This window comes from Petromyzon marinus, chromosome 44 (assembly GCF_048934315.1).
Source record: "Petromyzon marinus isolate PM22_M1 ecotype Great Lakes invasive population chromosome 44, UKy_Petmar_22M1.pri1.0, whole genome shotgun sequence".
NCBI classification, from domain to species: domain Eukaryota; kingdom Metazoa; phylum Chordata; class Hyperoartia; order Petromyzontiformes; family Petromyzontidae; genus Petromyzon; species Petromyzon marinus.
In genome coordinates this window covers 4,210,390-4,235,621 of record NC_133710.1, presented here as the reverse complement: position 1 = coordinate 4,235,621, position 25,232 = coordinate 4,210,390, and the positions used below count along the sequence as shown (strand labels likewise).

The following is a 25,232-nucleotide window of genomic DNA, read 5'->3' as shown; positions in this document are numbered from 1 at the left end:
GGGAGGGGAGTGCGCGCAGAGCTGAGTGTGGGGAGCGGTGGCGCAGTGGTTTGGCGCGCTGCGCTACGAACCCGGCGACGCGAGTTCGATTCCCGCTCCACGGCCGACACCGGTAACGATTATCTGAGCCGGTCCTGGGCCTCCCCTAGGTCGACTCAGCTTCAAATGAGTACCTGGTGCGGTGTGTAGTAAACATCGCCACTCGGGAGATAAAAGCGGCCGGGCGTGGTGTTGGCCACCCACCCCCTCGTGTGCCGGCCATGCCTTTCATAGGTGCTACTCGCTACTGATGTTGCTGCTGCTGCTGTTGTTGTTGATGCTTTTGTTGTTGATGCTGCTGCTGTTGTTGTTGTTGCCGGCGCTACGCGTCCGCGGCGCAGAACTCGCAGGTTCTGCTTCCGTGGTTCCATCACGTTCGTAATTGGGATTATAAGTCTCATGTTTGTGGCTACGAGGGACAGTCTCATAAATAAGTTGGGCATAGCCTCGCGCTCTTTAAATATGAATGCCGGGAGAGGAAAAAAAAATAACACAAGGGCCGCCTCTATTGTGAGTCACAAACCACATCTGGCGTCGCTTTATTAGCGCAGCAAATATCGCTTCTGATAAATCAATCAGCATCAGCGTAATCACCTTCATTGATCACCGGCTGCATTTCATCATCACCGCGATCAATCAGCGTTATCTCGATGCCACTGTTATCAATATCGGTAATCAGCGGCGTAAATCTGCCGGTAATCTTTTATCACCTTCGGGCCGAGACGCAATCAGCGCGGTAACGATTACTGTGGCTCGCCACCGTAAATAATCATTTTTAATAATCTACATGGGGGGGGGGGGGGGGGGGGGTAGGTGGCTGGCATCGATCATCAGCGCCGTGCCGTGCATTCTGGAGATGCCGAGGACAAATCTCACAGAGAGGCAGCAACACTGAGTCCGTCCATAAATGACGTCACGCGATTTTGGACGATTTTTTTTTACCCTCCCACCCCTCCCCATCGTCACACGGCGTCACAAAAAGTCAACACCCCCTCTCAAATATGACGTCACAAAGATCTGCCCCTCCCCCCCCCGAAAAAAAATGAAACATGCTTCAAATCGCTTTAAACTATTGTCATTGTAGTGCGTATTTAATGTGGTGCTGCACCACTCTGATGTTGTAGGAGAAAACATTTATTAAAAAGTCTATTTAATTAAGTAGAACGTGCTGTCTATATTTACTTAAAGTTGCGCATTTTGATGTGACGTCACATTTCTCAACCCGCCCCCCCCCTCGTCACACATTGTCGCAAATGTGTGACCCCCCCCCCATCTGCGTGACGTCATTTATGGACAGCCCCCCTCTGCTGCCATTATAATTACAAAGCGTTGCCCTTCGATTCCCTGCAACCTCGTCGGCTGCTTGAGATGCCTCGGTTAGGATGTGAACACGGAGATTCTGCGTCGCGTTGGGAGTGCGTGGGCGTGCGTTTGTGTGTGTAGACGGGGGAGGAACGGTGGCGCAGTGGTTAGCGCACTATGAACCCCGCGGCGACTCAGAGTGCAATTCCCGCTCACGGCCAACACCCTTGACGGGTATTTGCACCGGTTCAGCTGATCCTTCCCCAGGTCGACTCAGCCTCAAATGAGCACCTGGTGCGAGGGTGTAAACATCAGCACTGGGGAGACAAAGGCGGCCGGGCGTGGTTCTGTACATTCACCGCCTCGTGTGCTGTGCCGTACTTCGTGACAGCACTTTCCCCAACAGTCTGTTGAAGACTATTTGGGGGGAGGGGGGGTTCGTCTCTGCCTTCGTGTTAGGATTTGGACACTTTCATATGTAATCGTGTGCACGCGAGAACAAATATCCGCCCATGTAGTCTGTAACAGACTTGGGGCAAGTGCCGTTCGCGAGCATTTGCGAAGGCCGGAATGGTACACGAGGGGGTTGAGTGGCCAGCACCATGTTATTGGCAATGAGCGGGAATCGAACTCGGGTCGCCGGGTTCGTAGCGCAGCGCGCTAACCGCGACACTACCGTTCATCATTTATACACAGACGCGTACACACAGACGCACACGCAGAGCATTACAATCCCAGCGAGCCGCATTTTCGATCTCGTGTTTTTTTTTAATAAATAAAAATCCTTAAATTGCGTCTAATTGGCTGCCATATCCTGCAAGGGCACGGCGCAGGTCAGCTCGGCCAGGGAGACGAAGAGCAGCAGAGAAGGGAGGAGAGAGAGAGAGAGGGGGACCCCCCGATCCGTAGGTTTGACAGCGCGAGTTGACGCGGAGGAGCTCGCCTCTCCTCTGCGCTCTGCTTCACGTGGTTCTAATGCCGACCCCGCCCCTCCCCCCCGCCCCCCGGGCCGCTCTGACCCCTGTCCAGGTCCCTGGGAGGCGACTGTGGCAGAATCGCGGCAGCGACCTCGCGTGCGTTTGAGTTTGAGACTGAGATTGGGAGCACGTGGGAGAGAGTGTGTGTACTGTGTACGTGTGTGTGTGTGGGGAGCGGTAGTGTAGCGGTTAGCGCTACGCCGCCGAGTTCGATTCCCGCTGACGGCTAACACCAGTGACGAATATCTGCACCGGTCCTGGGCCTCACCTAGGTCGACTCAGCCTCAAAAGAGTACCTGGTTACGGTGTGTAAACATCGGCATTTGGGGAGACAAAGGCGGTCGGGCGTGGTGCTGGCCACCCACCCCCTCGTGTACCGTTCTCGCCTTCATAGGTGCTCTCTAACAGCACTTGTCCCTACAGTCTGTTAAGGCTACACGGGGGATGTTTTGTCTTTGTGGGCATTGTTTCGTGTGGCAGTGTCGGCCTTCATAGGTGCTGGCTAACAGCACTTTCCCCAACTGCTTGTGTACGGCTATACGGGGGATCTTTGTCTCTGTGTGTGCGTGTGGCTATGCAGACAAATCTCTTTGAGTGTTTAAACCCCCTGTGGTGCGAGAGAAGTCATGCGTGCAAGCCAGCCCTTGCACGTGTACACGTGTGTGTGTGCGCGCGCGCGTGTGTGTGTGGACCCGGTGTGTGTGGGGGAGTGGGGTTGTTGTAGTGTTTCGCACACTGTGCTATGAACCCATCCATCCCGAGTTCCATGCTAACATCAGTTGGCGAATTCAAGGACAGTGCATACTATTATCAGAGTTGTCTTTTTTGTTTGCATTTTGACTGCTTGTGTTGTGGTTATTGCAAACATGATGCCTTGAATAAAGGTGTCAGTTTTTTGTGCCAGTTAAAAGGGTAAAACCTATTCCTATATCTTGTTACTGGCAAAGGAGGTCTCATAATGTAAATGCTCACCCCGAGCCCTCAATACTCTGATAGTGCGCTGTTTTTTAGTTGTACGCCTTTTGGCGTCTTCTGGTCCAACACCAGTGGAGACTAGGCTCTAAGAAAAGCCGTCTCGGGTGTGAACCAATCAAATTCAAGGACAGTGCATATTATTATTATCAGAGTTGTCTTTTTTGTTTGCATTTTGACTGCTTGTGTTGTGGTTATTGCAAACATGATGCCTTGAATAAAGGTGTCAGTTTTTGTGCCAGTTAAAAGGGTAAAACCTATTCCTATATCAGTTGCCGAAGTATATATTGAACAGGTCCTGAACCGCCACTACGTCGACTCAGCCTCAAATGCTGCGTACACCCGATATGGTGCCCACCACACCGCGAGTTAAATTCCAGCCATCTTTGGCCTCCCTTAGGTCAACTCATCCTGAAATAAGTATCTGGTGCGGTGTGTAAACCGTTGGAGACACGAGGGTGGCAAGAACGTCGGACTCGCAAATAGCAACGAGCGCCCAAACACTCCGTGTACAGCGTGCTTCAAAAACATGTTAACACTCCCTGAGAATTTGCAACAACACCACGAGAAAATGTGCCTCCTGGCTCTGGAGACCACCAGGAGAAGATTCCAGGCATGCGGTGACAATGATAGCGAACGAGTGGGAGACTCTTTGACTTTTTGAAGCTACTAACATGCCATTTGTTATCACGTTACATTGTATTTATTATTCGTTCTTTTTCCATTTAAAACGATAGTCCCGTGTAAGTGTTAACATTCTTTTGAAGCGCACTGTATACGCTACACGGGGATTCGTCGCCAATGTCTTTGTGTGTGAATCATAACCGTAGCCACCCCCCCACCACCACCGACTGGGGTTTCCACGAGGATTCCTCGGCGTCCGAGGCGGAGGCAAGGTCGGGTCGGGTCTGCGGGTCGCTCGTCATCGCAGCGCCGCAGTCGGCTGTCGGGATCGACGCCTCGGCGTCCGCTTCGTCGCACTTCGCCCCCTTCTCATTTCGCTCGAAAGAATTTCACGACTCGATCGCGCGCGCGCGCGAAACGTCCCACCGTGTTGGGCGCAAGGTGCTGTTTTGCAATAAGCTACGAAGGCCGTGCAATACATTGCACAAGTGGGGAGGGGGGGGGGTGATCGAGAGGTGAGCGGTCAACGTCCGGCCACCTTTGTCTCTCTCCAGGGTCGAAGTTTTGTTTTCTCGCACCGCACCCACCAGCCACTCATTTAAGCACGAGTCGACCTACGAGAGGCCCAGGATCGGTTCAGATAATTATTAATCACCGCTGACGCTGGCCGTGGCCCGGAATCGAACTCGGGTCGCCGGGGGTGTTGTGTGTGAGGCATAGCGCAAGGGAGCTAGCGACGACAGCGCCTTTGCTGCCTCCACCACGTGTCTTTGTGTTCGTGGATCTTAAAATCTCAACCAGAGCCACTCCAAAAATCCCGGCTGGATTCCGCGGTGCCCCCCCCCCCCCGGCTCCTATCGCGGAGCAAGGCCAGGCCAGGCCTGTCGGCTGCTCATCATTCCTGCACCGCAGGCCAGCTGGTCGGGACTTTTGAGACCTTCTTTTTTTCCGCTCTAAGATTTTCTGCGCCTCGCTTTTCGTTCCGCTCGAAGACTCCGTGACTTCATCGCGGAGCCCGCGACCCTGGGGGGAGGCGGCGGAACGAATGAAGAACGGCAGAACAAAAAAAAGCAAGCCGGCGTGAGATGAGAGCCCCAATCGCGAAACGTCAAACAACAACCGTAGCAACAACAACAACAACAGCCGCCGTTCACCACTAAGTGGCGGTGAGATCACCACGGCGCTTGTGCCAGGCCAGGTGCACTTCGAGGCCACGCGTCGAAGTTGTGGAAGGCACCGCTGACAGGAGGTCAGGGGACAGACCCAGGTGCCATGGCTTGACTGACTGACATGAACGCAGACGCGCCACCTGTTCCCCCCACCGTGCCACTCGCTGCGTTTCAGCCAACCCGGCGCTCCGCTCGTTGTTGCGAGCGTCGCTGCTCTGTCCCTCCGTCGTCGTTGCCGGAGGGCGACAGCCTCCAACTCCCCAGTAGTAGCGTCCTTCACAACAACGACAACAACAACAAAAAATCACACGCGCGCGCGCACGTACATACGCAAGCCACGGCCTTCGTCCTTATTACCAGCGGGTTCATGGCAGGCCCTCACCCCGAGAAGAGGCGGCCGGGCCACCCCTGCAGATTTGAACGTCGCCGCCTGTTCATTGTGGTCGAAGTGGAGGCCCCTGAACGGAGCCCAGCGCGCTCCCACGCTCGCAGCTACCACCGCTGTCTATTTGCGCTCCACGTGTTTTTTTTGTTGCTGATCGTTCTGTGCATCCCAAGGGCCTTCATTACGCTATTGCCGTGGATTTCAAGCCCTCTGCGCTTCATGGCCACATATGTCCGTCTGCTCGCACTGCGCGTGTCCGCGTGTCCGTCCGTGTGTGCGCGAATCTCCCGGCTACAGCCTGAAGTGACCTGGGGTCCTTGGCCGGTTGTTCTTCGCCTTTGGTGTGTGTCTCGAGCAGACAGGCAGATAGACAGGCAGGCCACGTGTGTGCATTCACTGGTCCGTGTGAGGGCGGTCTGTGGTCTTGCCTGGCTGTTTGCCCTCAATGGGTGTGTGTGTGTCTGTGTGTCTGTGCGTGTGTCTGTCGTCCTTCAACAACAACGGAGGGCGGAGGAGCGACGCTCACAACAACAAGCGGAGCGCCCGGTGGCTAAGGCATAGAAAGTTGGCACAGTAGGGGGCACAGGTGGTGCATCAGCCAGTCATCTCAGTCAGTCGACCCATGGCACCTGGGTCTGCCCCGCGACCTCTTGTCAGCTGGCGTTCGACACTTCACGTGGCCTCAAGGTGCACATGGCCTGGCACAAGCGTCGTGGTGACATCACCGCCACCTCGTGACGAATGGCGGTTGTTGTTGTGTCTGTGTGACGGCCACCAACACCGGTGGCGATTATCTGAGCCGGTCCTGGACCTCCCCTAGGTCGATTCAGCCTCAAATGAGTACCTGGTGCGATGTGTAAACGTTGTCACTAGGGAGACAAAGGCGGCCGGGCGTGGCGCTGGTCATCCACCCCCTTGTGTGCCGTGGTGGCCTTCATTTGTGCGTGCGCCGCACCTCTGTCTGGATCCTGTAGTGCGTGGATCGTTGGGGTGCAGGGGAGATCCTGGTCCATCTATTCCAGGTCTGGGTGTTTGTCTCGAGGTGTATTCGGGGCGTCGTCTATGACCTGTGCCAGTGTGTTTCTTTCATTTCTGTGTCTGCATTTGCGCTTGTCTGATCCCGTACGAGGGAGTGAGCGCATTCCGTGGTCTGTCTGTCCGCCTTGTTCCCTAATTCCTAACCTCATCAAGCCACTTTGTAACCGCGACAGCGAGTATCAGGTGACGACCTACTCGGGCTGCTGCTGCTACTGCTGCTACTGCTGCCGCTACTGCTGCTGCTGCTACCGCTGCAGTCGCAGACAGAGACGTCGCGCCAAAACCGCGTCCACGTCGAGTCCCGGTTGTCGCTGGGGGAGTTGTGGGTACGGGGGTTGACGTGAGCTGCAGTGGAGCCAGACCCATAGCTGGGAGAGGGGGTGGCGGTGAGGGACCTCATGCAGAAATTATTTTTGCCCATCACCCACCCCGCTCCCACATACCCCTTTCAATTTATAAAAGGACATTCTTATTAATAGGAGACCCTGTCCCTGTGCCGCAGTCTGACAGCAAGCCTGGGCCAAGCCCTGTACTGTACCGCCGTCACTACTCTGGGGGTTGCTGTCCACTGCTGCATGGGCAGCATTTGGAGATGTAGAATCGTCGCCATCGGCAGCAGCAAGAGAGGCAACGGTATCATCATCAATGTCAGCAGCAGCAGCACCACCATCATCATCAATGTCAGCAGCAGCAATAGCGTCACTCGCACCAAACTGCAGAAGCAGCAACAACACAAGCAGCAGAAGCAGCTGCAGCAGAAGCATTATCATCACCCTGCTGCAGCAGGAGCAGAATTGTCACTATTATCGTTATCAGCGGCAGTAGCATTATCATCATGATGATGATCATCGTAATTGCTTCTCGTTCAGGCTCTAAAGTGCCTTCCACCGAGGCGTTTAATCTACACCTCAAGTTCTCTCTCGATATGTTTTATTTCCCCGAACGCTGCGAGTGACTGCCCTGGAAGTAAGGATTACTTTGCACAAATACTCGACCACAAAGTTATGCCTATCCATAGCAATCCTATATTATTGTGCCGTATTATTCCCAAATCCTACGAGGGACAAAGCAGCTATCAAGGGGATAACATGACGCGAGATGGGTGTAGCGTGACAAGCTGATCCACGGAACAGCGATTTCGGGGGCTGTTCCCGATGGAGTGAAGCTTCAGCATTTAATGTCTTGGGAAGACTTACAGATTTTCCCAAGGACGGCTACCTCCTCAAAGATAAGAAGAAGAGAAAGCAGAAGAGGAAGACGAGGAATAGGAAGAAGAGGCAGCAGAAGTAGAGGAAGAAGAATAGGAGGAAGAAATAGAGGAAGAATAAGAAGAGGATGAAGAAGAGGAAGCGGAGGAAGAAGAAGAACAACAACAACCAGAAGAAAACCGCGAACTGGGATGTAACCAGGATAAGTGGGAACCGTAGCCAGAGAGTCCAACGCTGGGCTATATTTTATTAAAGGGGCGCCCAAGCGAGCCCCATTATCGGGGAAAAGCGGCATCGCTGCGAGAGACGAACGCAGGGATTTACTTAACTCTCTCTCTCTCCACTGGCTTAAGCGTTCGCCCAGAGGCTGGAGCGTGAGTGCACTGATCAGGCTACGACTTAAACGCCGCTGCTCGCTTGCCCGATCGGAGGCAATTCTCCGCGTACCCCTCCTTGAACGAGGAACCACACGCACAAAAAAAATATATAAAGCAATCCGCGGTGACCCGGTGCGTTGCCGAGACCCGATTATAAAATCAAGCGCGGACAATCTCTCGAAGCAGCAAATCGCTCCATGTCGTTATCCACTCTGCGCACGAAAAAAGAATAATCGTCGCGCACCCACCCCCGGCGCCTCCTGTTCTTGATTAGGGCGATGCGATTTATAAAAACGAGAGGATTTTAGCTGTCTGGAAGCAGGTTTTTGGACGAAAAAAAACATGGTAAAGCCGCAGCACCAGCAAGTTTCTCCCTCGCGCCACTGTTTTGGCCGAAGGGCCTTCCGCTTGAGGGAACTCTCGAGATGCCCCCTCTACAGGTTGTGCGTTGGCCTACAGCTCGCCACAGTGGCTATGAGATGTTAACCACCTCGCCCGGTATACAGGAGGTCGTGCGTTCTATCCCGACCCTGACGCCTGCTGTATATTTGCTCGCCTCTCTCCCCCGCGGTCGTGTTGGATTTTTTTCTGCAGCCTCCAGCGGGTTTTTTCTCCTCCGCAATTGGAAGCAACACGACGCGTTTATAGTATTTGCCTGATATACATTTCCACGTGATTAGCCACATTCGTTGAGCTATCATTTGTGGCCAGCTCTGAAACAGAGCTACATAGCCTAGTGGGTCTTACCTGGTAAGATAAAAAAAATAATAATAGTTTTTAGAGGTTTGCTTTTAGTATTGGGTTAAAAGACCAGAGCTATAGAGATGGCTGATGATGAGCAAAGCCGATTCTATTTAATAAAATAAAGTAAACAAAGCCAATCCAGTGTTTATTATTATGATTAAAACCCGCCTGGACACCTCTGTTGATCGCCAGGTCCCGTGTTGCGGGGGAGGGGGGGGGGTAACGCGTGGGCGCTCCCGAAAAATTCCGAAGCATCCGGCCAAGCGTGGAAGAGGAGACCAAACTCACCTTCGAAGAGCTCGCCGCCCACCCCCACCCCCCCTAAGCTCTCTCCAGCAGAGGCCCTCTCGCCAAGCAGTGACGCGAGCAAGCCGTTGCAGGGCTGCGCCGTTTTCCCAAATGAACTGACGTCTTCCTTTTGATATAAAGCTTTCGTGACTGCAGGGATTCATATTCTTGGTTCTTTCGGTAAAGTCACGTAGAAGGGAAACAATAACATTATAAAAAAAACTATGAAACAATAAAATTCTCACGACGTTTCGACTGCAACACAAGCAATCATCATCAGGTGTGAAAACCACAGCAAATTTTTCTTGCTGTGGTTTTCACACCTGATGATGATTGCTTGTGTTGCAGTCGAAACGTCGTGATGATTTTATTGTTTTATATATATTTTTTATATTATTTTATTGTTTCCCTTCTACGTGACTTTACCGAAAGAACCAGGAATATGACGTCTTCCTGTTTTGTAATTATCACAAATTTGTTTTACGCGGTCGTGACCGAGGCCTCACCCGACAGAGAGGCGTTTCGCTGCCAATTGGGGTCTCGTCTGGTTATAAATAAGGTGCTCATTTACTCTTGGAGAAAACGAGAGACTCATTAGATGAGCGTGAGGATGCCGGAACCCTTGTCGACTATTTGGGCGAATGTTTGTGTTTCGTCTTCCGCGTTAATTAAACACTTTGCCGAATTACAACTTTCAAGAATTACAATCACTGATACATTTTGTTTGTCTGTTATAAGTCGCACGTAAGTGTTAAACAACATGCAAATAGATTAAGTCGGACGAAGGCGCAGCACCTGCAATTGCTCACTCACTCCACTGCCGGCGCAAGCGGCTTCCCACTGGAGGTGAGCCCTAGAGAACACACCGGCAGTGGTTTGCATTTGGCCTACTCTTCCACGCTGATCCGCCGTTTTGGACGTTGGTGCAGGCCCGCAAAACTGGATTATTGGAGGGAGCTCTCTCATCCACGCTCACCTTGAATCTTGAAAGTGGCGGGAGGATCCACACTTGACACCACCGCACACGCGACCAGCCGATCAGCTAAAACACAAAACTCGCCAATTGCTTGAACCGCCATGCCGGGTAAAATCGAATCGAATTGAACCATCGACCGCTGTGCTACAAGTATAGAGGAGTGAAATGCGCGGGTGCCCACAGTTAACCGAGGGCAACTGAGAGCAAACGGGCACGCGGGTGCAAACGTTCGGTGTGCAGGGACACACTGCCAGCTGTTAAGGGGCAAAGCGGCTGCAAACGGGGTTGACCGGTTGTGCACGGCAAGACCGGAGGTGTTGCAAGGGAGACGGGAGATGACGGTTGATTGATGGGCAAACAGGCGCCAGCCTGGCTGAGCATAAAGAGGCGCACGAGAGGTCTCGGATAATTGGCAGGGGGGGGGGGTATAAGGGCGTGTGCTTGAGCGGAGCGGAGAGTTGTTGCTGGGGACAAGAGTGAAGACATCTCGCCGCTGCCCGATCTTCAACCATCACGCGTCGCCGGGCGGGTGTTGGCTAATCCCCCCGCCCGGGACAGACGGGTGAGCGGGTCTGAGGGAGCGTAGGTGAGGGCAGCGGTGGAGTTGTAGAGCTGCAGTGTGCGGGGACGCTGTGTGCAGAGACGCTGCGTACGAAGACGCTCTGTGTGGAGACGCTGTGTACGAAGACGCTGTGTGCGGAGACGCTGTGTGCGAAGACGCTGTGTGCGGAGACGCTGTGTGCGAAGCTGCTGAGTATGGAGACACTGAGTGCGGAGTCGCTGTGTACGAAGACGCTCTGTGCGGAGACGCTGCGTGCAGAGTTGCTGAGAGCAGAGCTGCCGAGTGCAGGATAAGTGAGGTGTAAAGTAGATACGAGGGGGAGAAGTTAAACCTAAGTGACCATACAGATAGTTATAGGAGTGCCTACAACTGGTGCAAGAATAGGTGAATAAAGTGTAAGCAGGTGATTTGTTACAACGTGTCGGTGTGAGTAATTTTTGAAGACACTACACAAGTCCAGCGTGTGGATGGCAGCCTTGTGGGAGAACAAAATATCACCCGTGACAATATCGCCCGTGACAATATCATCTGTGACAATATCATCCGTGACAATATCACCCGTGACAATATCACCCGTGACAATATCATCTGTGACAATATCATCCGTGACAATATCTCCCGTGACAATATAATCTGTAACAATATCACCCGTGACAATATCATCCGTGACAATATTATCTGTGACAATATCATCTGTGACAATGTCACCCGTGACAATATCATCTGTGACAATATCACCCGTGACAATATCACCCAGGACAATGTCACCCGTGACAATATCACCTGTGACAATATCATCTGTAACAATGTCACCCGAGACAATATAATCTGTGACAATATCATCTGTGACAATATCATCTGTGACAATATCATCTGTGACAATATCACCCGTGACAATATCACCCAGGACAATGTCACCCGTGACAATATCACCTGTGACAATATCATCTGTAACAATGTCACCCAGGACAATATAATCTGTGACAATATCATCTGTGACAATATCATCTGTGACAATATCATCTGTGACAATGTCACCCGTGAAAATATCATCTGTGACAATGTCACCCGTGACAATATCATCTGTGACAATATCACCCGTGACAATATCACCCAGGACAATGTCACCCGTGACAATACCATCTGTGACAATATCACCCGTGACAATATCACCCGTGACAATATCACCCGTGACAATATCACCCAGGACAATGTCACCCGTGACAATAAGACCCGTTACAATTTCACCCGTGACAACATCTCACCATACGGGTGCGAGCTGTGGCACATTTACGCATTGCGCATTTAAAACCAAATCTCTCGAAGTGCAAAGGTCACTTCACGTAAACTTGTAGACCACGCAAGTCTTCCGGCGTGCGCTCACGCAAGACACACAATGGCCACGACAAGAATGCACAATTTGCTTCCAACAGACCCAAACCCTGGCTGTAACGAGCTGTGCAAGTGTCGAGCCGCAAAGAACGAGTGACTCGCTCGCTAGTTTATTCATTTACTCATTGGCCGCCTGATTGTTTTCATGTTGTTGGCACAATTGAGTCCGGCGCCTTCTACATTCGCGACTACGTTGCCAAGCGGGCGACTTTGTTGTATCTCCCGATGCGTTGTCCGTCGATTTGGTCCAAGGTGCTGGGAGTTTCGTCATGGAACGAATGAATCTCCCAGCAACCCACGTGTCAGCGTACGGCCCAGGAGGATAATGCCACAACAATCGTGGTGTCGTCATAATTATCATCGGCGTCAGCACCGCCATCGATCCACTGCTGGATGAAGGCCCCTCCAAGCTGTCCGCCTATCTCTGACGTTCTTGTGATGCGACGATCCACGCGCGCGCGCGCGACGTCGTGAGATGAAGTCACACGGAATGACATCATAGGGAGACGTGGGCATGGCGCATGACGTCATCGTTGAAAAGGCTTACCCATTTTATTTTCATCGCCACGTGATTTGGCACCGCTTTGATCAATTTGGCCGTTTTATTTAAGGTAAGACACCATGAGCAACGTAACTTTATTACTAAACTCCATTTATTAGGGACCCCTAGGTGGGAACGCATGACACCAGGATAAGAGTGACCTGGGTCAGAAAGGCAACAAAAGAAAACAAATCGAGTACAACAATGAAGCAATGTAGAAATCTGAACAAACGCAACAGTGCCACGTGAGAAATCGAAAACGTTGCACAAATATAAACGAACGATAATTAATTCGCACGTTATCTGCAGTGCAGGAGATACAACGGAGGTGGACGTCTGAATGGAGAGTTAGAGAGAGAAAACTAATGCGTTTATCCTTTTTACTTAAACCAAATACATTATTGAATGTAATTGCTACTGTCAATTGCAGAAGTTAATGAAATCACCGGGGCATGTGTGTGTGTGCGTGTATATATAAAATAGTGGGGAGCGGTAGTGTAGCGGTTAACGCGCAGCGCTACGAACCCGGCGACCCTGGTTCGATTCCCGCTCACGGCCAACACCAGTGACGATGTTTTGAACCGGTCCTGGGCCTCCCCTAAGTCGACTCAGCCTCAAATGAGTATCTGGTGCGGTGTGTAAACATCGCCATTGGGGAGACGAAGGCGGCCGGGCGTGGTGTTGGCCACCCACTCCCTCGTGTGCCGTGCCGGCCTTTATAGGTGCTCGCTAACAGCACTTGCCCCAACAGTCTGTTCAGGCTATTCGGATAATCTTTGTCTTTTTATATAAACATATATAACTGCCCGTTGTGTTTAGTTTGTTGTCCTTCCCACGCACCTCCGATTAGCACCGTTGGCTACGCGCGGTGCGAAAGAAGTTCACCATGTGTACGAAGATATCGCAGTGTGAACAGCAGCGTGTCTGTCCGTCTGTTTGGCTGTCGAAACATCTCCGTCCCGAGTTCACATGCGACTCCGCCTCGACTCCTCCTCGGTGTGGTCGTCCAGCGCTAAGTATCGCTGCACCCCGTGTTTAAATGACCGTCCCGGGCCACTGGCAGGATCCGTCACGCCACTGGTAAAATAAACAAAAGACCGAGTCTTCCTTGAGTGGCCCAGGTGCGTGCAAGCAGGAGGTGCCTTTGAGACGCAGATGCGACTGTCTGCTTGGAACGAACCGCGATTTTAATTCGGGCGCCACCCTCCTCCCAATGGGGGTCGTTCTCTTTCTTCAGCTCGGGGCACTGTGGCAGTGCAAGGGGCGCTGGGCAAAGGCGAGGATTTGGGTACCAAGCCGCTCAAGTTTGTGCCCTGGATTCACGAAAAATAGAGCGTTCAAACTAGAGGTCAGATCGTTCCCATATCCTAATAAGGGCAGACACTTGTTAACATAATACTATAATTGATCTCTCTCATCTCGACCCTGCCTGCATCTCTCTTCTCCCGTGTCACCTTCTCTCACCTCCCGCGATCTTTTGTCCACGTTTCTCCGCACCTCGCTGCGTCTGCGTATTTTGCCTGCGCACCTCATTCTAGCCATCTCAATTGGAAGTTTATAAATTGAAAGGGTGGGGGGGGGAGGGGTTGGGTAGGTTGGTGGGGGGAGGGCCTCAGAACATAATTCTGCTTAGGCCCCCCCTCCCGCCCCCCCCCCCCCCCGATAAATGGACCAGCGCAGCCACTGTTGGGGTGTTCCCGGGGCTCCGTGTTCTGAGGCAATGCCCAGACGGGGCCCCAAAGCGAGGGGCAGTCTAATGGGGCGGAGGAACGGCGAGCGGACAGCGACGACTCAACGTTGATGGGCTTCGCCTGTTGGAAGCGGATTGAGAAATCAAGCACGAGGTGGGGGGGGTGGGTGGGAGTTACGCGTCCTTTTGCGCCATCGCAACATCGAAATAAATAAATAAAAAAAATTGAGCCAGCGTCCGCGACGTCGCGCGCTCGACGGCACACGGAGCAGCCCACTTTATGGAACTTTAAAAAAAAAAGCCAGATTTGCATACGAAGTTGATCGTTTTTTTTTTGCCGAAATGACTTCAAGGCCATTGAGCCTTGGTTAAATTATTTTCTGCGCTTGGCTGATGCAATTGCTCTGCGCTAGGCGAGTCGCGCGGTCTGGGCGGCATACTAAAGCGGGAGGTCGAGCGAGAGAGCGGGCGAGCGGGGTTGCGGGAAGATCGCGGGAGGATGATGTGACGACAGGAGCAGACGGAGAGACGGACAGACGGGGAGACCACTAGGGAGACAGACCAAGATAGACAGACAGGGAGACCACTAGGGAGACAGACCAGGCAAGATAGACAGACAGGGAGATCACGAGAGAGAGAGACAGACAGACCAGGCAAGATAGACAGGGAGATCACGAGAGAGAGACAGACAGACCAGGCAAGATCGACAGACAGGGAGACCACTAGGGAGACAGACCAGGCAAGATAGACAGACAGGGAGACCACTAGAGAGACAGACCAGGCAAGATAGACAGACAGGGAGATCACGAGAGACAGACAGACCAGGCAAGATAGACAGACAGGGAGATCACGAGAGAGAGAGAGACCAGGCAAGATAGACAGACAGGGAGACCACTAGAGAGACAGACCAAGATAGACAGACAGTGAGATCACGAGAGAGACAGACCAGGCAAGATATACAGACGGGGAGACCACTAGAGAGACAGACCGGGCAAGATAGACAGACAGGGAGATCAGGAGAGACAGACAGATCTGGCAAGATAGACAGACAGGGAGATCACGAGAGAGACAGACACTCAGGCAAATAGACGGAAAGACCACGAGAGAGGCAGATAGACCCGCATACAGATGGAGAGACCCTTTGAGACAGACGGACGAGCAGGCAGACAGACAGGCAAACAATGGAATGGGCCAAGACCACAGACAGTTTGCTGGGTTGATTTACATTATTTCAGAATCGTGTGAGATGGTGTGGCGGTGGCTCGGCGATGACTCCATCCAGCAGTGGATTGACCATGGCTGCTGATGGTCTCACTCACAAGCAAGGGTGGGGGAGAGAGGAGGGAGCGGGCGGGAGGGGGGGGGTCCCACCGTGTCACATTAACACAGGTCAAGGATGGGCGCGGCGTGGGTACGTCTCTGACCTCTGCTCTCCGCACGTGTGTCCGTGCCTGTGGTTTAAGCCGCGCGGATTTTTTTCGTTGTAAAAAAAATGACAGCCCCGGCATCCTCGCGTCGCGCAGAGGCGGCACAGACGCAGCGGGGGGAAGACGCGGACAGTGAAATTGCAGAGCGCCGACGGCGTGAAAGCGCCACGCTCGAGGTGCCCTCTCCGCGTGGAGACACGGCGGGAGTAGGGGCGGGGCGGTCAGTGAGCAGCATACGAATATCCTTGATATTCACGTGTGCATGTTGAACTTCTTTCGCACCGCACGTAGCCAACCGTGTTAATCAGGGGTGCGGGGGAAGGACAACAAAGTATGGGTCTCTGTGTGAGTCTTTGGGTCTCTGTGTGAGTCTACGGGTCTCTGTGTGAGTATATGAGTCTCTGTGTGAGTCTATGGGTCTCTGTGTGAGTCTGTGGGTCTCTGTGTGAGTCTGTGGGTCTCTGTGTGAGTCTATGGGTCTCTGTGTGAGTCTATGGGTCTCTGTGTGAGTCTTTGGGTCTCTGTGTGAGTCTTTGGGTCTCTGTGTGAGTCTTTGGGTCTCTGTGTGAGTCTATGGGTCTCTGTGTGAGTCTTTGGGTGTCTGTGTGAGTCTATGGGTGTCTGTGTGAGTCTATGGGTGTCTGTGTGAGTCTATGGGTCTCTGTGTGAGTCTATGGGTCTCTGTGTGAATATTTGGGTCTCTGCGTGAGTCTATGTGTCTCTGTGTGAGTCTATGGGTCTCTGTGTGAGTCTATGGGTCTATGTGTGAGTCTATGGGTCTCTGTGTGAGTCTATGGGTCTCTGTGTGAGTCTATGGGTCTCTGTGTGAGTCTATGGGTCTCTGTGTGAGTCTGTGGGTCTCTGTGTGAGTCTATGGGTCTCTGTGTGAGTCTATGGGTCTCTGTGTGAGTCTGTGGGTCTCTGTGTGAGTCTATGGGTCTCTGTGTGAGTCTATGGGTCTCTGTGTGAGTCTATGGGTCTCTGTGTGAGTCCATGGGTCTCTGTGTGACTCTATGGGTCTTTGTGTGAGTCTTTGGGTCTCTGTGTGAGTCTATGGGTCTCTGTGTGAGTCTATGGCTCTCTGTGTGAGTCTTTGGGTCTCTGTGTGAGTCTTTGGGTCTCTGTGTGAGTCTATGGGTCTCTGTGTGAGTCTTTGGGTCTCTGTGTGAGTCTACGGGTCTCTGTGTGAGTCTATGGGTCTTTGTGTGAGTCTTTGGGTCTCTGTGTGAGTCTATGGGTCTCTGTGTGAGTCTATGGGTCTCTGCGTGAGTCTTTGTGTCTCTGTGTGAGTCTATGGGTCTCTGTGTGAGTCTTTGGGTCTCTGTGTGAGTCTATGGGTCTCTGTGTGAGTCTATGGGTCTCTGTGTAAGTCTTTGGGTCTCTGTGTGAGTCTTTGGGTTTCTGTCTGAGTCTTTGGGTCTCTGTGTGAGTCTTTGGGTTTCTGTGTGAGTCTATGGGTCTCTGTGTGAGTCTATGGGTCTCTGTGTGGGTCTTTGGGTCTCTGTGTGAGTCTATGGGTCTCTGTGTGAGTCTGTGGGTCTCTGTGTGAGTCTGTGGGTCTCTGTGTGAGTCTATGGGTCACTGTGTGAATATTTGGGTCTCTGCGTGAGTCTATGTGTCTCTGTGTGAGTCTCTGTGTCTCTGTGTGAGTCTATGGGTCTATGTGTGAGTCTATGGGTCTCTGTGTGAGTCTATGGGTCTCTGTGTGAGTCTATGGGTCTCTGTGTGAGTCTATGGGTCTCTGTGTGAGTCTATGGGTCTTTGTGTGAGTCTTTGGGTCTCTGTGTGAGTCTATGGGTCTCTGTGTGAGTCTTTGGGTCTCTGTGTGAGTCTATGGGTCTCTGTGTGAGTCTATGGGTCTCTGTGTGAGTCTTTGGGTCTCTGTGTGAGTCTTTGGGTCTCTGTGTGAGTCTATGGGTCTCTGTGTGAGTCTTTGGGTGGCTGTGTGAGTCTATGGGTGTCTGTGTGAGTCTATGGGTGTCTGTGTGAGTCTATGGGTCTCTGTGTGAGTCTATGGGTCACTGTGTGAATATTTGGGTCTCTGCGTGAGTCTATGTGTCTCTGTGTGAGTCTATGTGTCTCTGTGTGAGTCTATGGGTCTATGTGTGAGTCTATGGGTCTCTGTGTGAGTCTATGGGTCTCTGTGTGAGTCTATGGGTCTCTGTGTGAGTCTATGGGTCTCTGTGTGAGTCTATGGGTCTTTGTGTGAGTCTTTGGGTCTCTGTGTGAGTCTATGGGTCTCTGTGTGAGTCTATGGGTCTCTGTGTGAGTCTATGGGTCTTTGTGTGAGTCTTTGGGTCTCTGTGTGAGTCTATGGGTCTCTGTGTGAGTCTTTGGGTCTCTGTGTGAGTCTATGGGTCTCTGTGTGAGTCTATGGGTCTCTGTGTGAGTCTATGCATGTGCATGTATGTTGAACTTCTTTCGCACCACCGTACGTAGCCGACCGTGCTAGTCGGAGGTGCGAGGGAAGGACAGGAAACGAAACATAACAAGCAGTTCTAAAGAAATTAGTTCGTCAATCTGCTTAATGCAAAAGTACACAAGCTCCAATGGCTTCCTCATATCGGAAGAGCGTTCCAGACGGCCGCAGAGGCGCATCTGAGGGCGCACGATGTGGTGACCACTTTCTTCGCTCGAAACACGACATAGTTTGCCACGGCACAAGGCATTTCCCAGGCACAAGACGGCCACAGGATTTTGCGATGGTAATATCAATATATGTACTGTATATGTACAGTATATGAAACACGGTACGAGAGCTCGAAGGAAATACCACTCGGGGTTTTATCGGAGGCAAAACTTTGTTTTTTCAAACATGTTAAGACCGACATTTGTATATATATATTTTTAAAGTGTTTTCGGTCGTAAGCAAACGCCGCATGAAGCCTCGCGAAGACGGAATTGCCTGGGGGAGGCGGGGGGCGGGGCCTTTTCGGTTTAATTGCGGCGGGGGGGGGGGGAGCTGTGTTTGACATACTACAAATAACACTCCAATAACACTACCCCAACCAAAAAGACCTCAACGACTTGATCAGAGATCTTGATCTCACCAAGTCCAGTGCCGAGCGTTTGACGTCTTGGCTCAAGCAGTGGAACTTGTTGGATGAAAGTGTGCAAGTCGCAGATCAGAGGAAGCGTCACTAACTTTTTTGCAGCTTATTCACCCGCCAAGATGAGGCTCTGCTTCTGCCACAATGTGACCAGTCTGTTGGAGGCAATCGGAATCGCCTCTAACCAGAATGAGTGGCGCCTCTTCATTGACAGCTCATCCAGGAGCCTTAAAGCCGTGCTGCTCCATAATGGTAACAAGTACCCGTCTCTTCCCGTGGCTCACTCGGTGCACCTCAAAGAGGATTACAACAGCATCAAGACCTTGCTGGACGCCTTGAAGTATGAGGAGTACGGCTGGGAGGACTTCAAAATAGTGGAATTCCTGATGGGTCTCCAAGGCGGTTTTAGCAAGTTTCCCTGCTATCTTTGCCTTTGGGACAGCAGGGACATCAGGGACACCAAGGCGCACTACCACAGGCGGGACTGGCCACAGCGGACCGAGTTCTCTGTGGGGAGGAACAACGTCAAGTGGGAGCCACTGGTGGACCCCCGCAAGGTGCTGATGCCACCACTGCACATCAAATTGGGCCTTATGAAGCAATTTGTCAGAGCTGTAGATAAGGAGTCGGCAGCCTTCAAGTACCTTCAAGACTTCTTCCCTAAGCTGTCTGAGGCAAAGGTCAAAGCCGGTGTCTTCGTCAGACCACAGATAAAGAATATCCTGGAGTGCAATGAATTCCCCAAGAAGCTCACTAGTAAGGAGAAAGCGGCTTGGAACAGCTTTGTCGCAGTGGTTCGTGGCTTCCTGGGCAATCACAAGGTCTAAAACTGTGTGGAGCTGGTTGAGACTCTGGTGAAGAACTACAGCACAATGGGCTGTAGGATGTCCCTCCAAGTCCATATCCTTTATGCTCATCTTGATAAATTCAAGGGGAACATGGGAGCGTACTCGGAGGAGCACGGTTGGTTACATACGGTGCGAAAAAATGCAACATACGTACACACATAGACTCACACAGAGACCCGTAGACTCACACAGAGACCCATAGACTCACACAGAGACCCATAGACTCACACAGAGACCCGTAGACTCACACAGAGACCCGTAGACTCACACAGAGACCCATAGACTCACACAGAGACCCGTAGACTCACACAGAGACCCATAGACTCACACAGAGACCCATAGACTCACACAGGGACCCGTAGACTCACACAGAGACCCATAGACTCACACAGAGACCCGTAGACTCACACAGAGACCCATAGACTCACACAGAGACCCATAGACTCACACAGGGACCCGTAGAGTGTTGTTCTTCCCCCGCACCTCCGATTAGCACGGTTGGCTACCTAATTTGCGAAAGAAGTTCAACATATAGTACGTACATACATCACTAGTACTCTCACGGTCATTGCATTTACTGTTCTATTTAAAAGAAGCGAGGTGATGCCATCGGCGTGCTGTCATGGAACACCTGATCGTGATTTTAATAACAACAAAAATATTTCCCTCTCTCATCAACGGCTCGAGACGACCGCTCCATCGCAGCAAATCGGCCACTCAGCCCGTCGGTGCAGGGCCCAGCCAATACCAACCGCAAGCAGCTGGACGTTGCCCCGAGAAGTTAGTTCGGACTGCGACACGACAGCTCTCTCATCTCTCTCCTCTCTCTCTCACACACTCACACTCCATCCTGCTGGCTGTCGCGGGGAAGGCCAAGGGAAACATTTGACTTGGCAGGCCGTCGGGCGGAGCGCGCGGGAACGCGAACCGCTCCCACACAATGCAGGGTGACGGACGCAATCAATTTGAGGTCTATTAACTCAATCCCCTGCCCACGGTTCATTTGCGGCACTTGACATCTTCTTCTTCTTCATGTAAGGTGTCGCGGCCGTTGTCGGTGTGAAAGTTGTGGGAGAGTGGGAGCGGCGGTGATGGTGGGTGGGTGGTGGTGGTGGCTGTGTGCGTGGGGGTTACTGCATCCGTGCAGGGCACCGTACGGAGTTGTGAAACGGGGAGCGGGGGGGGAGCAAGGAGGATGGTTCACGCGAGAAACTTCTTGGCTGAGACTCAAACATAACGGAGCGATGTTGCTCCGGAGCGCAGGCGCCGAGAAGAGTGTGAGCGACAAGACACGTCGCTTCCCAGATCTCATCGGACCTCTGCAGCTAAGTAGGATTTTGGGTCTGGTTATTGGCCGGATGCGTGAACTCTGACTGCCGGGGCGTGCTGCTGTGAGATGCGGCCAGAGAGAGTGTCACCACACCCTCACTGTACATGCCCCGTCTGTTTTTTTTTCTTCTTCAAAATGAATAAATAATGTCTCCTTCTCACGTTTGTCTTTCCACGTGGAAGAAAAAAAAACTTGTTTGCGTGATTTATTTTGTCATTAACATTCAATAAAATTACACTTAATTAGTTGTGTCGTGTTATACGGTAGTTTTGCGCCTAACTATAACTCAAATGTTACACGAAGTGTCCCGGCAAGTTCACCAGCATTGGTTCAAACAAGTCTGTTTTTGCCGATGAGACACTGCAATGTCAAAACCAGTCCGGAGTTTTTTTTCGTCATGGTACTAATGAGATAAACACTCCTCGAGGGCCTTGTGACCGTGGCGTAGTTGTCAACATTTGTACTCATATGATGTTACGTGCAGAGGCAAATATGGGGGAAGAAGGAGGCATTATTTATAGTCGTTCTACGGACTATTTCGACAAAAGTCAGGCGCAGAGGTGGCTGCCACAGTGGAGGACAAAGGGCCCAGGGAATTTGGAGCTCTTTAAATACTGCACAACGCGCCGCGTGTGTGACGTTCCCAGGACGAAGTTGGTGAAACTTAGTCCAGTCTGGCAGAGATTAGGCGGTGGGGTCTCTTTATTTATTTATGCACTTAGCAAAGTGCAAAGTCTACGTTGTTGGCTTCGTAACAAAAGTGGTGGGGTGTTTGCGATATAAGTAAATATATAAAATGTATGAATAAACTGCATATGCATGCTCCTCTTGTTTACGTATGCATCGCGGCGATTGTAGCAAGCGAGACTAAATCTGGACCGAAGGATTAAGCGGAGGGGAATGGCAGCAGCAACAGCAGCAACAGCAGACATCTGTCAACAGCAAACTGCAGCATTGGGCGCATTCGAGCTCACAGCATCGCCAGCGCACAGCTCAATACACTTTACATTATTAAAAAAAAAACAAGATATCCCCAGCTTGTGAAGATAAAATTAATTGGAAACCCAATTCCATTTATTCCCCCGGCTAGAGAATTGATTGTGAATGGAGGGACAAAAGACGGAGCGAGAGGGAGATAATGTATATTGTATTGTAATTTCCGGCGTATAATGCGCACAATTTGTACAAAAAAATAAATAGGCAACATAAAATAAAACCGCGATGAGAATGTATCCATTTATTTCTTCTCGTTCCTCCGTTCGTATTTAGTTTCAGGTGCAGCCACATGGCGAGCCACGGGCCTTCATCCAGCAGCGGATTGACCATGGCTGATGCTGATGACGATGATGAGTGAGCCAGACAAATCTTCTTGCTACCACATTGAGTGTCGATTTTCTGTTCTTCTCTTAAGTGTATAATTTGCGAGGGTTGCGACAATTTCCCTTCCAAACGTACGATTCGTTGACTCGCCAAGATCCAACGTATAATACTACAGTATATATGTTTACAATTTGGTGAATGTAGCGGCCTCCAGTGTCTGGAGGGGGATCGCCACAACCCCTTTACGCACAATGTAAACAACAATAAAAGCACATTGATTCTTAAACAAGCAAATTGAAGCACGTATGGTGAGCTCACATTTTTTTTTTAACCTGATAATAATCAATGAATCGATGCACCATTACACCCGTACTGATAGCCTCTTCATTTTAAAACGACATAATTCTCTTTTTATCGCCCATACAAACAAATTGGCACTCCCAGAGACATCATCGCATTGATTATTATTAATCGAGTGGGCTCGGGCAGGAGGAGGCGTCGTCACGGCCGCAAGGGACGGACGGCAGAGCCGGGCTGGCCGAGTCTGACAGCCGAGCGGCCACCAAGAGGGGCGGACTTGGGTCCTCGAGGTCGTGGATCCGACGCGGAGACGGAGCGACGCAATGAGCTCGGGGCGCAGGCGATCCCGTGTGTCACTGCGTCATAAAGACTGCGAGAGAGGCCGGCCACGATGAGCGCAGGCCTTCGTTCAGCAGTGGATAGACAAACGGATGTAAATTATTTGTTTTGATCAAGAATAATAGTAATAATAATTATTATTGTTGTTGTTGTTGTTCAAGTTGATTTCCATTGAAAGATGGTGCTGCGGTGTAATGGTCAGCACGCTGGACTTGCAACACAGAGGTCCCCCGTGTTAGATTCAATCATCCGGGCGCGGCAGTTGAAGCAACGGTGCCTCTGTTCGCCCCGCAGAATGCACGGTACTCAACACTCGATCGGCAGGTCGCGTTCGGTGGGGTAAAGTGTGGGTATTTCCACCGCTGTCAAGACGTCTGATCGCCGTGGAAAGAGGGGGCAACGGGCACCCTCTCGGTGGGGCTCTCCGGAACTTCCACCAGCAGTCGTGGTGAACGCGCAGTTTCAGTGGCTGCGTCTTTACCTCGCGCATCTGTTCACGTGGACCACAGCATCCCGGGACCGCGCGGCAGAGGCGTACGATAAGTCGTGGCCGCAGATTGACCGGCCACCCGTTCCCGTGGAGGAAAGAGATATTTTTTCAGTTAAAATGAACTATTCACGGAATCATTAAGGTTCCGCAGAAAAAAAGGAATTTCTTGGTTGCCGGGCAGCCATGGGATAACCGTGGCGTGCGCGCGCGCGTGTGTGCGTGTACGCCAGACTCATGTGCGTACCTGGTGCAGTGTGTAAGGATCGCTGCGAAGGAGATAAAGGCGGTCAGGCGCGGTGCTGGTAACCCGCCCCCTCAAGTGCCGTGTCCGGCCCTCATATTCGCTTGCAAACAGAACTTGCCCCAACAGTCCATTATAGGCTATACGGGGTATCTTTGTCTTTGTACGTCGCTGAGTGGAGCGGTGGTGCAGCGATTAGTGCGCTGCGTCAGCGAACCCTGTGACCCCAGTTCGATTTCCTCTCACGACCCGTAACAGTAGCGGATGTTAGAATTGGTCCTGGTGGGCTTCCCCTAGGTCTACTCAACCTTAAATATGTAACCGAAGCATGAGTACTGGGGAGACAAAGGCGGCCGGGCGTGGTGTTGGCCACCCACCCCTTCGTGTGCCGTTCCGGCCATCATAGGTGCTCCTCGCGAACAGCACTTGCCTCGAACAGTCTGTTGAAGGCTACACGGGGGATCTTTGTCTCCGTTTTTTGTATGTCACTGAGGCTGGAATTTCTTCAGGGAATGTGGCTCAGGGATGAAAGCACTGAGATTCTGGGTTGGAGTCCAGTGTTCAGCCACCTGTGTTTAAAGCATCGCATTAAATAGTTCATGATTCATTTTGCTAAAGTTCAGCTCCGAAAATGTAAATATGTTTGATAGTTACTCTTTGTGGCAGGGCGGGTAGGAGATCAAATAAAGCCACTGAGAAACCTTGAAACAGAATTCCCTCTTTTGCAGGGCCTGACCTGGGCTACATCAAGTACACAGGATATTTAAACATACTTTTAAACACTAATTTAATATACATCTGAACGTGGATAATAAGCGAAAGAGAGTGAACTGCACTTTCAAATGTTAAACAAACAGGAAATATGTATTTTTTTTAAAGGGAAGTGACTTGATTAGGCGAGTAAAACTGTACAAGATGTAAACAACATTTTCTTCAGGACAGCCGGAAAACATTGAAACAATCAACGGCCTAATCAAGAACACGCACACACCTTTCCATCGAAGCCACCGGCGGTAGCTCTACGATATCCGCTTCCGAGGGTCGGTCCTCGAGCCCGTTTCGCGAGAGATCATCATGGATCCACCGTCTGGTGACACCGATAGTAGCGACTGAGACGAAGCTGTCAGAACAGGCAAAGCAAAATGAGGGTTTACGGCCAGAGGAGGTCACCGCTGTTTGTCGTCGTTTTTTTGTTCGTTATTGCCACAGAGCTCCCGTGCCATTTCCCCCCCCCCCCCCCCCGGGGGGAGTAGAGGGGTAAATGAAGAGGTGGGGGAGCACAGGGGTGGGTGGGTGGAGGGAGAACCCGGCGCTTGGTGGTCACGTTGGTGACATTTAACAACACGCGCGACTGACGCCACGCCCGATCGCCCGTCGCAGGTGCCCTGCGGTCACCCCGCGAGTCGCGCGCACGCGACCCGGCGCTGCATTAGTCGGAAGCGATTGTCACCTTCGAAGCAGGGAAAGCGAGGTGGGCGGTGGTGGGGGGGGCTCATGACCAGAGCTTCCTCTGTCAAATCAGAGACGCGTCCTGTGCCGGCGCTAGGCGTGTAAGCGAACTAAGCAAATGCTTAGGGCCCCAATTAGCTAAGGAACCCCTCCC

The 25,232-nt window shown here is 51.8% G+C and overlaps 1 long non-coding RNA gene across 1 annotated transcript in view; it reads right to left on the bottom strand.

Moving 5' to 3' along the window:
* Positions 1–841: 841 nt before the first annotated feature.
* The window catches only part of LOC116951908 (uncharacterized), a 93,586-nt gene continuing 69,195 nt past the window's right edge, over positions 842–25,232 (bottom strand). Inside the window, exons 3-5 of the long non-coding RNA XR_004404357.2 lie at positions 24,621–24,749; positions 5,237–5,357; positions 842–4,937 (exon numbers count right to left, since the gene is read on the bottom strand). This is a non-coding gene — a long non-coding RNA (uncharacterized LOC116951908). The remainder of the gene's footprint in view (positions 4,938–5,236; positions 5,358–24,620; positions 24,750–25,232) is intronic.